The sequence below is a fragment of the Cibotium barometz genome, chromosome 36, assembly GCF_041138505.1.
Source record: "Cibotium barometz isolate CiBa-2024 chromosome 36, ASM4113850v1, whole genome shotgun sequence".
In the NCBI taxonomy this organism is placed as follows: Eukaryota; Viridiplantae; Streptophyta; class Polypodiopsida; order Cyatheales; family Cibotiaceae; genus Cibotium; species Cibotium barometz.
Genome location: NC_141081.1, coordinates 16456795 through 16472948, shown reverse-complemented (window position 1 = coordinate 16472948; position 16154 = coordinate 16456795).

The following is a 16154-nucleotide window of genomic DNA, read 5'->3' as shown; positions in this document are numbered from 1 at the left end:
AAAACTCATTCAAGCATGTGAAATATGCACCTCCTTTAAAGAACTCCCCTTCCTTACATATGTGTCATAATGGAATCATTTTAATATTGCTCATAGTTTTTCTTTTACTAATAAACCTTGTACATTTTCAACTCTTCATCTTATGTGAAATATGCACCTCCTTTAAAGAACTCCCCTTCCTTACATATGTGTCATAATGGAATCATTTTAATATTGCTCATAGTTTTTTTACTAATAAACCTTGTACATTTTCAACTCTTCATCTTATGTGAAATATGCACCTCCTTTAAAGAACTCCCCTTCCTTACATATGTGTCATAATGGAATCATTTTAATATTGCTCATAGTTTTTTTACTAATAAACCTTGTACATTTTCAACTCTTCATCTTATGTGAAATATGCACCTCCTTTAAAGAACTCCCCTTCCTTACATATGTGTCATAATGGAATCATTTTAATATTGCTCATAGTTTTTTTACTAATAAACCTTGTACATTTTCAACTCTTCATCTTATGTGAAATATGCACCTCCTTTAAAGAACTCCCCTTCCTTACATATGTGTCATAATGGAATCATTTTAATATTGCTCATAGTTTTTTACTAATAAACCTTGTACATTTTCAACTCTTCACCTCATGCGAGCATTTACTCATTTTTGGGTATTTTCTTTTTACAAGTTGGATTTATCTCCTCCCTACACATGGATTGATGCTATTGGTCCATAGGAACCTTAATTGGACCATAGTCTAAAGATTTCTGAAAATCTAGACCCTTAGGCTAAGGTTCTTTATACCTATTTTCAATTAATTTCAATTGCACATTGGAAAATTCTTTTTTGAATTTCTGTTTCAGGGGAACTCATCTGAATTAGAAGAGATATTTTTCTATCCAAAAATATTCAAAATCTGAATATTCTCTCTCTAGAATATTTTTCTCTCTCTAGGCTAAAACAGATAGAAACAAGGTCTTTATATTTCTGAAGAGGGATTGATTATAGCGAAAGATACTAGACATCAAAAAGGGGGTGGGGGAGGAATCTTACAACTCAATTGGAACCGTCTTCTCACTTTGGCAAATTGGGCACAGAGTCAGTACAAAACCCGCAATGGGGTGCTGGGCACATAGCCCAGGGGTACAAAACCTAATTGTAGGGTGCCCAAAAAAAAACAAATGCCACAATCGTACCAAAATTAGCCATGGCCGTACCAAACCAAAGCCATAGTCGTACCATTCTCTATCCAGGTTGCCACGACTATTCCAACGTCAAAAGCCATGGCCATACCATTCTATATCTCAATTGCCACGGCCGTACCAACTCGATTCCATGTCCGTTTCATCTACTGTGCCCACGCCCGTACCATCTAAAGCATAGACCCTTCCGTAGAGATGCCACCTCTGTACCAAACTTTGCCATGGCCGCGTCCTTCCTGCAGAACTATAAATAGGGGCCCTCCACTTCATTTTTCTCACTTTGCTCTCTCCCTAGCCAAACTCTTGCAAATTGTTTTCTTGAGCTTGCACCTCCCTGCCTCCATATTCCTCCCAATGGCTGAACACTCAAACTTCTCCCTAGAGGTCCTTCCCCACACTCCCCAGAAAAAAAAGCGCCGAGCTCGAGGACACTTTGAGGAGTGTGGCCGGCACCCAACATAGTTGTCCCTCCTCGAGGAGAACTCGATGAAGTAGGTCAGTGGCTTTGGACACACTATCCAAAGCCTTTTGAAGAACAATCACAAGGTGGAGCACATGAGTTCTATGGTCTAAAAACGAGTTTCAATGAGTCACTAGCATAATTTCTTAGCAAGATGAAAAGCATAATGACACAACTAGATGCCAAGATGGGAGATAAAGATGCATTAGTCATTTTCTTAAAAAGCATACCAAAAGTTTACAATGCATGGGTGTGACTACACTACAAAATTTGCGAGAACCAACCTTTGAAGATGTGCTTCCTCTCTTCTTGAAGAAGAAAAAGAGCTAAAGCAAGGAAGCACAATTGTGCAACACACACTCTTCAACAAAACAACAAAGAAATGCTTTCACTGTGGAAGTATGGGGCATTACCAAAGCGAATACAAAGTCAATCACAAGCCAAAGTGTCACCATTGCAAGAAGCTAGGACACAAAGAAGAAGAATGTATATTCAAGAACCAAGAAGCCAACTACATCGAGCAAAAGAGGAGATTCCCAATGAAAGACTCTTCTAAGAGCTACATCAACAAACCTCATTACACTTGAGTCTATCTTTCAGGCCACATGTAAAAAGGGGTCACCATATGAGAGTGGAGACCCATCTCATCTCATTTTAGTTGTTTCCACTACACCTTACCACCTTAAGTAGCTATCTTGGCACTAAGGGGGGGTGATGACATGGTGTAACCGAAACTTACCACTTAAGAGTAGTAGCACATAAAGCACCTAGGGGGGGGTATTGGAGTTTTGAAACCTTATCTCCAGCCACGTTGCAGTAGCCTAAGAATATGGCACCAAAGGGGAAGTGTTGAGAAATATGGTGCCATGAGCACAAGGAAGGTAGGGAGTGAGTGTAAGTCTTACAAGCTGCCACACGAGTAAGCAAGAACTATTCCACATGAGTAAGCAAGAATTATCCCACACGAGCTAACAAATCCAAGATGTGCCCACCTCATATAAAAGGGATCACTTTCAAGCAATCAAATCAAGCAAGTTTTGAAGCCTTTCTACGAGTACAAGTCTCAATCTTGTAACCTAACTAAACTTGAGTCTAAAGCTTAATTAGTTTAGTTTTTTATCGATATAAGTGTCCTTAGGAAACATCCACCTCAGCTTAGGGTTTTACATCATCTCTTTAGCCCACAAGCCTCCATAGCCATAGCTTGAGGAACTCATGTTTTTAACAGAAGCCAAGCCCAAGAGCAATCGAGACTAGCTAAGTGGGTACACGTGAAGACTCTATAGAGTCTCCATCTCCAATCATGGTTCCTAGACGTAAATGAACAATGGCGATAGAGTTTGTCTCTTTCATAAAGCAACCCACATCATCCCCTAGACCTTCATAGAGTTTGTAATAGCAAAAACAAATTCAGCCAGCACACCTATTCAAAATATAGAACATCTAGGAGAGCCCTAACAAGAAGAAGAGGCACATGTATCTCCCCGCACGCTAGGATTCCTTTATGGAAAAGAAGTGCCAAGTGAAGACATAGAGGCGAGAAAAAAGCTAGCACAAGAAAGTATCTCAAAGTTAGACAAAGATGAAGAGGTAAAGAGGCAAAGAATTGAATATCTAGAGAAGGAAAGGGAAAAGATCAATATGAAGCATGTATGGGACATTCTTGCACACAATGCAAAACTCAAGGAGACCAAGAAACAACTTGTAATTGAGAGTTGGGAGCCACCACAAAGTGGTAGCGCACTTAACCACATCGCCATCAGCTTTGCCAGCCTTTGTAGTTGGGTGTGTGGTAGCCCAAGTCGGTGAACATAAGAAGGATTTTCCCATCAACTTTGCCAGCTGCGCCAGCTCAACGAAGTAGAATGAAATTATACCACCACTAAGAGGGAAGGGTTAGCTATGGTTTACATGGTCAAGAAGTTTTGCCATTATCTTCTGACGCGACCAAATTTATTTGTTAAAGATCATCAAGCTCTTCTCTACCTGGCAAACAAACCTTGCACAACCGAAAGAATCACCCGATGGTTGCTGATCTTGCTTGAGTTCGACTTAACAGTGCGAAATGGCTCACAGCATGTCTTGGCAGACCATATGCCACGCATTCCCAACAGCGAGCCACCAGTGGGAGTTGTTGATGACGATTTACCAAATGTTGCCTTTTTCCAACTATGCTTAATTCCAAAATGGGGAGAGGAGGTTGCACACTTCCTAGCCAATGGCCTACTAGTTAACCCACTCCTCAAGAAACACCATGCATAACACCGCATCAAACAGGCAACCCCCTACCAACTAATTGCAAGCCAACTCTACATGCAGGGAAAAGACAAAATTATAAGACGCTTTTTCTGAGAAGACGAATATGTCTTCCTTTTAGGACAGGCTCACTGCGCCTGTGTGCAGGGGGGGTGGCAGTTCGCAGTAGATATCAATGCACATAAAGTCCTCACCACAGGACTGTGGTGGCCCACCTTAATGGTCAACGCAATGGAATATGTCAAGTAGTGTGGTGAATGCCAAAAACGACGAGCGATAATTCCACGCTTTAAGGAAAATATGTCCTCAACCCAGTTGTGTCCTTGCAATCGTTTGAAAAATGGGGCATTGATTTCATTGGAGCTATTAGTCCCGCCACTCACTACACTAGAGCTCGATACATCTTGCAACCACATACTATTGCACGAAATGAGCCAAAGCAAGGACTATCCACAAGGTCTAATGCGTGATCTACTGTAAAATTCCCGTATGAGGTCAATGATTATATGCTTCAGATGCACTCTTAAAATCCTGACAATGGCATGTACTTCATTTTAATGAGGTAATCTAATGCCTCTTACAAGAATTCCTCGTCACATTCACAAGAAATCTTCCCCACACTACCCCTAAGCCAATGGCCAAGCAAAGGGCACCAATAAAGTTCTTTGTGCCATTTTAACTAAAACAGGTTAAGCGAGCTGCAAACGATTAGGAACAAAAGTTGTATGTGGCACGTTGGGCTTATTGAACATTCTCCTACAAGGCTGCTACTAATGCGATACCCTTCAGTATGACCTATGGTACTATATGGAGCTCTTGCTCGGAAGTTTTTGAATTGCTGTAAACAAAAGACACATGGGCAATGTCCTCGGCTCTATCCTATTTAAGCTTAAAAAGCTTCACAAAACACGCCTCCTTGCTATCTATAGTATAAGTGTCAAAAAATGAGGCGTAAACAGTGGTTTGATGACCAGCTTAAGGAGACAAACAAAAGAATGAGGGCGACATAGTCATCGTGTTTAGCACAAAAACCCATAAAAAGAAACTCATGCTCAGAGGCTTAGGACCTTTCCTAGTCACTGAGATAACCTTGCAAGAAGGCGGAGTGCGCATAGAGACACTCGGTGACGTCGCGATAGCGGGATATTTGAATTGTAGCAAATTGAAACGCTACTATGGCCACTAACTAAAACCACCCTCAGGGCCATTCATGACAAAAAATAATGGAAAACCGAACACGAACAGATAAAACACGTAGTCCAACAAGAGACTAAGGAACGGTAAGCCAAACTTCGGGGGCAAAACATTGTGGTTAACATGGCCCAAGTTGTAGACCTTGAAGAAGAAGATTGGGAGGTGAAACGTGCTCGGTTATGGTTTGGAATGACCACCCCGACAAGCTTCACCCAAAAAATGGCTCTTGTCGATACAGGGGCTATTTACAACTTGATGTCTTATGACACATGGCTTTCCCTCAGGAGGCCCCCATTAAAAGACACCCCCTTCCATAGTCACAACCGTGGCCTCTCAAAAAACAGCTTAATGTTTAGGCACAATCACAACCTTATTCCACATTGGAAATAATCCCTTAGAAGGGAAGTTTTATTTGATGTCTCCAGGAACTATGCGCGTGAGTAAATTCTTCTCGAATGAGGATGGATGGGACACAACTGCTGCAACATCGACTCGGACACAAGAACTTCCACCCTACAATTGGCCTTCGGCCAAGTTATAGTCCTAATAATGGATGAAGAACCTGTGCCCTCCAATCACTCATGCTGAGATGATAACCCCCATCATACCCTCACTATTGTTATTCCACCCTTCACCAATCCATACCGCTCAAAAAGAGCCCTCTCCCAACTCCAGACACCCAGTTGCCTCGCGTTTTCTCCCCACTACCCAACTCTCCAACAGCCCAATCCAGCCTCCCCAATGCCACCAAAGTTACTGACCCCCCGCAAAACTAACCTCACTAAAAACACTAACCCTACTAACAAATCTAATTGACGCACATAAGGCAAACATTCTTGCTACTAGTGGATACCTAAGAAGCTTCTCACAGCCCAGGGGTATTATGATGGTAACACTGCTGTGTGGATCCCTTGCCGATCCACTCCCCATACTCATATATCAACAACATCATCTCTTGGTCTCTCTCAAAGGAAACCCGTTTGGTAACCCCAAGCCCACAGGGTACAAGACAATCGTCGCCAAAACACTCCCCAATGCCAAACCATCCTCGCCCCCCACACCCTAAGCCTTGCTGCCCAACAGCAAACTATCGATGGATTCCCAAACCTTTACATCAAGCTCAAAATTACTAATCAAGGCAATCGCCAAATTTGGGTCCCCAAATCACAAGGGTACCAACTTCCTACTCTCGTCATCTCACAATTACCAACCTTCCAATGGAAGCCTAAAGTGGCCTTGGCCACTACTTTTGCACAGGGAAAAGGGGAACAAAAACTTTACGAAGCACCCTTATGAATCCAACCGAAGCTGATGGTCCCTAACTATGATATACCCTTGACTTTGGCTACTCTCGCACCTCTTGTTATCCGGCTACCTTTGAGTACTCCTGCTAAGCCCTTGGCCTCTCCACCCTCAACTACTCCCTCTTGAAAGCCTTTGAATTTCCCAGGGATATACCAACCTTGCCATCACTCAATTGGAACCGTCTTCTCACTTTGGCAAATTGGGCACAAAGTCAGTACAAAACCCGCAATGGGGTGCTGGGCACATAGCCCAAGGGTACAAAACCTGTTTCTAGGGTGCCCCAAAAAAAAACAAATGCCACAGTCGTACCAAAATTAGCCATGGCCGTACCAAACCAAAGCCACAGTCGTACCATTCTCTATCCACCTATTCCAACGTCAAAAGCCATGGCCATACCATTCTATATCTCAAGTGCCACGGCCGTACCAACCCGATTCCATGTCTATTTCATCTACTATGCCCACGCCCGTACCATCTAAAGCGTAGACCCTTCCCTGGAGATGCCACCTCTGTACCAAACTTTGCCATGGCCGCGTCCTTCCTACAAAACTATAAATAGGGGCCCTCCACTTCACTTTTCTCACTCTTTGCTCTCTCCCTAGCCAAACTCTTGCAAATTGTTTTCTTGAGCTTGCACCTCCCTGCCTCCTATATTCCTCCCAATGGCTGAACACTCAGACTTCTCCCTAGAGGTCCTTCCCCACACTCCCCAGAAAAAGAAGCGCCGAGCTCGAGGACACTTTGAGGAGTGTGGTCGGCACCCAACACAGTTGTCCCTCCTCGAGGAGAACTCGATGAAGTAGGTCAGTGGCTTTGGACACACTATCCAAAGCCTTCTGAAGAACAATCACAAGGTGGAGCACATGAGTTCTATGGTCTAAAAACAAGTTTCAATGAGTCACTAGCATAATTTCTTAGCAAGATGAAAAGAATAATGACACAACTAGATGCCAAGATGGGAGATAAAGATGCATTAGTCATTTTCTTAAAAAGCATACCAAAAGTTTACAATGCATGGGTGTGACTACACTAAAAAATTTGCGAGAACCAACCTTTGAAGATGTGCTTCCTCTCTTCTTGAAGAAGAAAAAGAGCTAAAGCAAGGAAGCACAATTGTGCAACACACACTCTTCAACAAAACAACAAAGAAAAGCTTTCACTGTGGAAGCATGGGGCATTACCAAAGCGAATACAAAGTCAATCACAAGCCAAAGTGTCACCATTGCAAGAAGCTAGGACACAAAGAAGAAGAATGTATATTCAAGAACCAAGAAGCCAACTACATCGAGCAAAAGAGGAGATTCCCAATGAAAGACTCTTCTAAGAGCTACATCAACAAACCTCATTACACTTGAGTCTATCTTTCAGGCCACATGTAAAAAGGGGTCACCATATGAGAATGGAGACCCATCTCATCTCATTTCAGTTGTTTCCACTACACCTTACCACCTTAAGTAGCTATCTTGGCACTAAGGCGGGGTGATGACATGGTGTAACCAAAACTTACCACTTAAGAGTAGTAGCACATAAAGCACCTAGGGGGGGGGTATTGGAGTTTTGAAACCTTATCTCCAGCCACATTGCAGTAGCCTAAGAATATGGCACCAAAGGGGAAGTGTTGAGAAATATGGTGCCATGAGCACAAGGAAGGTAGGGAGTGACAAGCTGCCACATGAGTAAGCAAGAACTATTCCACATGAGTAAGCAAGAATTATCCCACACGAGCTAACAAATCCAAGATGTGCCCACCTCATATAAAAGGGATCACTTTCAAGCAATCAAATCAAGCAAGTTTTGAAGCCTTTCTACGAGTACAAGTCTCAATCTTGTAACCTAACTAAACTTGAGTCTAAAGCTTAATTAGTTTAGTTTTTTATCGATCTAAGTGTCCTTAGGAAACATCCACCTCAGCTTAGGGTTTTACATCATCTCTTTAGCCCACAAGCCTCCATAGCCATAGCTTGAGGAACTCATGTTTTTAACAGAAGCCAACCCCAAGAGCAATCGAGACTAGCTAAGAGGGTACACGTGAAGACTCTATAGAGTCTCCATATCCAATCATGGTTCCTAGACCTAAATGAACAACGGCGATAGAGTTTGTCTCTTTCAGAAAGCAACCCACATCATCCCCTAGACCTTCACAGAGTTTGTAATAGCAAAAACAAATTCAGCCAGCACCTATTCAAGAGAATCTAATCAAAATATAGAACATCCAGGAGAGCCCTAACAAGAAGAAGAGGCACATGTATCTCCCCGCACGCCAGGATTCCTTTGTGGACAAGAAGTGCCAAGTGAAGACATCGAGGCGAGAAAAAAGCTAGCACAAGAAAGTATCTCAAAGTTAGACAAAGATGAAGAGGTAAAGAGGCAAAGAATTGAATATCTAGAGAAGGAAAGGGAAAAGATCAATATGGAGCATGTATGGGACATCCTTGCACACAATGCAAAACTCAAGGAGAGCAAGAAACAGCTTGTAATTGAGAGTTGGGAGCCACCACAAATTGGTAGCTCACTTAACCACATCGCCATCAGCTTTACCAGCCTTTGTAGTTGGGTGTGTGGTAGCCCAAGTCGGTGAACATAAGAAGGATTTTCCCATTAGCTTTGCCAGCTGCGCCAACTCAACGAGGTAGAATGAAATTATACCACCACTAAGAGGGAAGGGTTAGCTATGGTTTACACGGTCAAGAAGTTTTGCCATTATCTTCTGGCGACCAAATTTATTTGTTAAAGATCATCAAGCTCTTCTCTACCTGGCAAACAAACCTTGCACAACCGAAAGAATCACTTGATGGTTGCTGATCTTGCTTGAGTTCGACTTAACAGTGCGGAAAGGCTCACATCATGTCTTGGCAGACCATATGCCACGCATTCCCAAGAGCGAGCCACCGGTGGGAGTTGTTGATGACGATTTACCAAATGTTGCCTTATTCCAACTATGCTTAATTTCGAAATGGGGAGAGGAGGTTGCACACTTCCTAGCCAATGGCCTACTAGTTAACCCACTCCTCAAGAAACACCATGCATAACACCTCATTAAATAGGCGACCCCCTACCAATTAATTGCAAGCCAACTCTACATGCAAGGAAAAGACAAAATTATAAGACGCTATTTCTGAGAAGACGAATATGTCTTCCTTTTAGGACAAGCTCACTCCGCCTGTGTGCTGGGGGGGATGGCACTTCGCAGTAGATATCAATGCACATAAAGGCCTCACCAAAGGACTATGGTGGCCCACCTTAATGGTCAATGCAATGGAATATGTAAAGCAGTGTGGTGAATGCCAAAAATGACGAGCGATAATTCCACGCTTTAAGGAAAATATGTCCTAAACCCAGTTGTGTCCTTGCAATTGTTTGAAAAATGGGGCATTGATTTCATTGGAGCTATTAGTCCCGCCACTCACTACACTCAAGCTCGATACATCTTGCAACCACATACTATTGCACGAAATGAGCCAAAGCAAGGACTATTCACAAGGCTAATGCGTGATCTACTGCAAAATTCCTGTATGAGGTCAATGATTATATGCTTCAGATGCACTCTTAAAATCCTGACAATGGCATGCACTTCATTAATGAGGTAATCTAATGCCTCTACAAGATTTCCTCGTCACATTCACAAGAAATCTTCCCCACACTACCTCTATGGCCAAGCAAAGGGCACCAATAAAGTTCTTTGTGCCATTTTAACTAAAATAGGTTAAGCCAGCTGCAAACAATTAGGAACAAAAGTTGTATGTGGCACGTTGGGCTTATTGAACATTCTCCCTACAAGGCTACTTCTAATGCGATACCCTTCAATATGACCTATGGTACTGTATGGAGCTCTTGCTCGCGCAAGTTTTTGAATTGCAGTAAACGAAAAACACATGGGCAATGTCCTCGGCTCTATCCTATTTGAGCTTAGAAAGCTTGACAAAACACGCCTCCTCACTATCTATAGTATAAGTGTCGGAAAAAATGAGGCGTAAACAGTGGTTTGATGACCAGCTTAAGGGGACAAACAAATGAATGAGGGCGACATGGTCCTCGTGTTTAGCACAAAAACCCATAAAAAGAAACTCAAGCTCAGAGGCTTAGGACCTTTCCTAGTCACTGAGATAACCCTGCAAGAAGGCAGAGTGCGCATAGAGACACTCGGTGACGTCGCGATAACGGGATATTTCAATTGTAGCAAATTGAAACGCTACTATGGCCACTAACTAAAACCACCCTCAGGGCCATTCATGACAAAAATCAATGGAAAACCGAACACGAACAGATAAAACACGTAGTCCAACAAGAGACTAAGGAACGGCAAGCCAAACTTCGGGGGGAAAACATTGTGGTTAACATGGCCCAAGTTGTAGACCTTGAAGAAGAAGATTGGGAGGTGAAATGTGCTCGGTTATGGTTAGGAATGACCACCCCGACAAGCTTCACCCAAAAATTGGCTCTTGTTGATACAGGGGCTATTTACAACTTGATGTCTTATGACACATGGCTTTTCCTCAGGAGGCACCCATTAAAAGACACCCCCTTCCATAGTCACAACCGTGGCCTCTCAAAAAGAAGCTTAATGTTTAGGCACAATCACAACCTTATTCCACATTGGAAATAATCCCTTAGAAGGGAAGTTTTATTTGATGTCTCCAGGAACTATGTGTTAAAAACCTAAGATCTCTCTAGATAATTGTTATACATAAACATGCATAAATCAGGCATAAACTCAACCACCCAACGACCCCCGAGCCCAAGGGATGCACACATGAATAATAATGAAATACATCATACCTCTACCTTGATGTCCCATACCATCAAGAGGTATAACTCCAATCCAATAGCATGTAGCTAAAGTGTGAAATGGTAGAAGAGTAGATATGAACCTCTACACAAGAGAGCATAACATAGCCTTGGCCTCATGGAGCCCAAACCTCCAAGCCCCCTTGAGTGTGCCCCATACCCCTATTATATAGGAGGGCCCTCAAGTGACTCTTGACTCTCCATTTCCCATGTGTGACCCTTGGATTCCTAACCCTAACCTTAACCCTTAAGGTTAGTCCTAACCCATGCTCCACTAGAGCTTGTTCCCATGCTCCCATGCTCACAAGCCTAATGTGGGTTAGCCTCCTAGTATATGCACACATAATGTGTATATAACATAGCACACATAATGTACATATAACATACTTCCCCTCTCTCAAAACATTGCACTCTTGCAATGAAAAGAAGGAGAATTGTGCTGAACAATCTCAACCAACTCCCAAGTCCTCGAATCCTCAATTTCCCTATCTTTCCACCTAATTTTAACCTCAAGGATTAGTTAACTAGAAAGTTTCCTTTCCCTGAATTCAAGTACCTTATCAGGTTCATGTGGAACATAGGATAATTCATCGACTTCAACGAGTTCTTGAGGAGTAACTGTGTTATCCTCACCTCTCCCAGTTTCCCTTTCAATCTATGGATATGAAAGACTAGATGAACTCTAACAATTGGAGATAGTTTTAGTTCATAAGCAACTGTGCCAATCCGATGTATAACTCAAAATGGACCACAATATCTAGGAGATAAATTCGAGCATTTTCCCATTGAAAAAGTCTGAGAATCTTTAAGAACATTAAAATAAACCAACGCTCCTGGTTCAAAAGACCGAGATGAGCGTCTCCTATCAGCATAAAATCGTGCCCTATCATGAGCACTCCTGATAGAATCCCGAGCTTCGGTCAGCATTTCCTACATATCACGCAAAAAATCCCTCGATGCATCAAGCTCGATGTTCTTAAGACCAACATCAATAGGTGCCCTAAGTTGATATCCATACATAAGTATGCACAGACTAAAAAATAATAGCCGTAAATTTAGAACTGTTATAGGCAAATTCCATCATTGGAAGATATTTTTTCCAATATGATGATTTTATAGAGACATATGCACGAAGCATATACACTATAATCTGATTCATACACTCTGTTTTCCCATCAGACTACTGCGGATGATCAGAGCAATTCACATTCAAAGTAACTTCCTCATTGTAAACCATTCGGAATAAAGTAGGAAAACATGGCATTATAACAGCAGAAACCAGGGATTCATCGACGCCCCGACATACCCACATCTGCATATGGAATAATTGACGTCTCGAGTTACCCATATCAACATAGAGAGTCATCAACATCTCGATGAGTTACATATGTCCATCCGTAAACAATCAGGTTGACTATACAAATCACCTAAAGTACGAAACTAGAGAAAGGAATGCCAACAAAGGAAGAATCCAAATTTCCTTATCCAAACACAACAAGATAAACTTGTTTGAACTCTAAAGAAAGAGATTTCAACAAGTGAAAATGTCGACGAGATTTCTCTCATCAAAACATGCAGGCTATAGATAAAAGAAATTTATCTAGAGAATGCCCACACTATAACTTCTAGTGAATTTAGAAAATAAGATTGTCTTTGAATGTTGAGGTCAACATGCTAAGTGATGTAAGCAAAGCAACAATCTTGAGCCCAAATTATCCCATAAGATAATATATGTGAGGGATCACTAGCGTCCTATTCCACCATGATACCACCCATACATACCTTAATAATTTGAAACTCCCTAGTATGCCGTCTAGGAAAATATGAATAAAATCATGTATAAAAGGAATAAAATGGCCTTATCCAGACTTTCACATACTAAACCTGTCTCTATATACTTGAGACTACATCAAAGAATAAATCCTTCTGAGTACATCATTTAGAAAAGAAATTGAATTATTGGTGCCTTTCTAATGATAACTACCCAAAACACAATAAAGTTAGGGTAGAAAAATAACTCACCTAGATATATAAGTAACTAGGTATCCGAGTTGGAATATGTACAAGAGTACAAGAAATATACTCCAAAATTACGTGCAAAAAACGAAGGCAAATGCTACCTTCAAAGCACATGTATTTATTCAAAAGATCAAAAGATCCTTATAAAACCATGGATAAAAGCATAGAAGCTCCTCGAATCCATAAAAACCATAGTTGATCATAAAAATCAATGCATACCATCTAATGGACATAAATCACGCCAAAAGAAGCATTAAAATTGGTGGTGGCCAACTCATCAATCCGGAGTATATGAACGTTGTGTTGTTCAAATAAAACTCCAAAGTAAGAAAGTGAAACACATGTGTGTAGCACTCAATAAGAAAAAATCCCTAGACACAAGTGATCTAGGCAGAACCTGATGAGTCCATATAAAACTTGGAGAACATCCAATAAAAATCCACCAAAACAAACCGATCAACTGACCCATGATAGAGGCTTAAGAAATTAGGTCAGTGGCTTTGGACACACTATCCAAAGCCTTCTGAAGAACAATCACAAGGTGGAGCACATGAGTTCTATGGTCTAAAAACGAGTTTCAATGAGTCACTAGCATAATTTCTTAGCAAGATGAAAAGCATAATGACACAACTAGATGCCAAGATGGGAGATAAAGATGCATTAGTCATTTTCTTAAAAAGCATACCAAAAGTTTACAATGCATGGGTGTGACTACACTACAAAATTTGCGAGAACCAACCTTTGAAGATGTGCTTCCTCTCTTCTTGAAGAAGAAAAAGAGCTAAAGCAAGGAAGCACAATTGTGCAACACACACTCTTCAACAAAACAACAAAGAAAAGCTTTCACTGTGGAAGCATGGGGCATTACCAAAGCGAATACAAAGTCAATCACAAGCCAAAGTGTCACCATTGCAAGAAGCTAGGACACAAAGAAGAAGAATGTATATTCAAGAACCAAGAAGCCAACTACATCGAGCAAAAGAGGAGATTCCCAATGAAAGACTCTTCTAAGAGCTACATCAACAAACCTCATTACACTTGAGCCTATCTTTCAGCCTACATATACAAAGGGGTCACCATATGAGAGTGGAGACCCATCTCATCTCATTTCAGTTGTTTCCACTACACCTTACCACCTTAAGTAGCTATCTTGGCACTAAGGGGGGGTGATGACATGGTGTAACCAAAACTTACCTCTTAAGAGTAGTAGCACATAAAGCACCTAGGGGGGGTATTGGAGTTTTGAAACCTTATCTCCTGCCACGTTGCAGTAGCCTAAGAATATGGCACCAAAGGGGAAGTGTTGAGAAATATGGTGCCATGAGCACAAGGAAGGTAGGGAGTGAGTGTAAGTCTAACAAGCTGCCACATGAGTAAGCAAGAACTATTCCACATGAGTAAGCAAGAATTATCCCACATGAGCTAACAAATCCAAGATGTGACCACCTCATATAAAAGGGATCACTTTCAAGCAATCAAATCAAGCAAGTTTTGAAGCCTTTCTACGAGTACAAGTCTCAATCTTGTAACCTAACTAAACTTTAGTCTAAAGCTTAATTAGTTTAGTTTTTTATCGATATAAGTGTCCTTAGGAAACATCCACCTCAGCTTAGGGTTTTACATCATCTCTTTAGCCCACAAGCCTCCATAGCCATAGCTCGAGGAACTCATGTTTTTAACAGAAGCCAAGCCCAATAGCAATCGAGACTAGCTAAGAGGGTACACGTGAAGACTCTATAGAGTCTCCATATCCAATCATGGTTCCTAGACCTAAATGAACAATGGCGATAGAGTTTGTCTCTTTCATAAAGCAACCCACATCATCCCCTAGACCTTCATAGAGTTTGTAATAGCAAAATCAAATTCAGCCAGCACCTATTCAAAAGAATCTAATCAAAATATAGAACATCCAGGAGAGCAATAACAAGAAGAAGAGGCACATGTATCTCCCCGCACGCCAGGATTCCTTTGTGGAAAAGAAGTGCCAAGTGAAGGCATTGAGGCGAGAAAAAAGCTAGCACAAGAAAGTATCTCAAAGTTAGACAAAGATGAAGAGGTAAAGAGGCAAAGAATTGAATATCTAGAGAAGGAAAGGGAAAAGATCAATATGGAGCATGTATAGGAAATCCTTGCACACGATTCAAAACTCAAGGAGAGCAAGAAATCAACTTTGCCAGCCTTTGCAGTTGGGTGTGTGGTAGCCCAAGTTGGTGAACATAAGAAGGATTTCATCAGCTTTGCCAGCTGCGCCAACTCAACGAGGTAGAATGAAATTATAGCATCAGCTTTGCCAGCTGCGCCAACTCAACGAGGTAGAATGAAATTATACCACCACTAAGAGGGAAGGGTTAGCTATGGTTTAAACGGTCAAGTTCTTTTGACGACCAAATTTATTTGTTAAAGATCATCAAGCTCTTCTCTACCTGGCAAACAAACCTTGCACAACCGAAAGAATCACCTGATGGTTGCTGATCTTGCTTAAGTTCGACTTAACAGTTCGGAAGGGCTCATGGCATATGGTCTTGGCAGACCATATGCCACGCATTCCCAACAGCAAGCCATCAGTGGGAGTTGTTGATGATGATTTACCAAACGTTGCCTTATTCCAACTATGCTTAATTCCGAAATGGGGAGAGGAGGTTGCACACTTCCTAGCCAATGGCCTACTAGTTAACCCACTCCTCAAGAAACACCATGCATAACACCTCATTAAACAGGCGACCCCCTACCAATTAATTGCAAGCCAACTCTACATGCAGGGAAAAGATAAAATTATAAGACGCTATTTCTGAGAAGACGAATATGTCTTCCTTTTAGGACAGGCTCACTCCGCCTGTGTGCTGGGGCGGTGGCAGTTCGCAGTAGATATCAATGCACATAAAGTCCTCACCACACAGGACTGTGGTGGCCCACCTTAATGGTCAACGCAATGGAATATGTCA